The sequence below is a fragment of the Etheostoma cragini genome, unplaced genomic scaffold (genome assembly GCF_013103735.1).
Source record: "Etheostoma cragini isolate CJK2018 unplaced genomic scaffold, CSU_Ecrag_1.0 ScbMSFa_397, whole genome shotgun sequence".
In the NCBI taxonomy this organism is placed as follows: domain Eukaryota; kingdom Metazoa; phylum Chordata; class Actinopteri; order Perciformes; family Percidae; genus Etheostoma; species Etheostoma cragini.
Window position 1 is genome coordinate 4,350 of NW_023268293.1, and position 629 is coordinate 4,978.

A 629-nucleotide genomic window follows, 5' to 3' on the forward strand; every position below is an offset into this window, starting at 1 on the left:
CCATAAATACTGGAGAATAAAACAATAAATACATTATACCACAATTAATAGGTTAAGGATGCAGAGCAGAGTGGCGCAGCAGAAGCGTGCTGGGCCCATAACCCAGAGGTCAATGGATCGAAGCCATCCTCTGCTAATTGCTGTTCCTTGTACCAGCAATAAGTATATTTCATGTCTGTTGATGTTTAACCATCTGTTGCTGCAAGTGTCTGAAGTAAAATGTCTCCACTGGCTGAAGGGTTAACTTCATAGCTTATCAAGTTTATTTCATCACTAAAAATAGAAACTAAAGTGCTCATACCTGCTGTTACACCCATACAAACTGGAGCATAAAACAATAAATACATTACACTACAGTTAACAAATACTGTAAATAGAAACATGTGCGTTCGAAGTGCTTGTTGTGCTGTCTACCAGTCAGATTACCACAGGAGGTAGTACCTTTTGCAGCTTGTTTAAAGACTACCATAAACCTGCTGGAGATGCCAGGTCCTTATAAATGTAAAGCATGCGCGCTACCACTGAGCTACATCCCCTGAAGATTTTTTTTCTGAGATAGAATTAGAAGTTTCTTCATTAATCCTTTTGGCATGACTCTTGCAAGGGAATTGAAATATGTTGTGTATGGC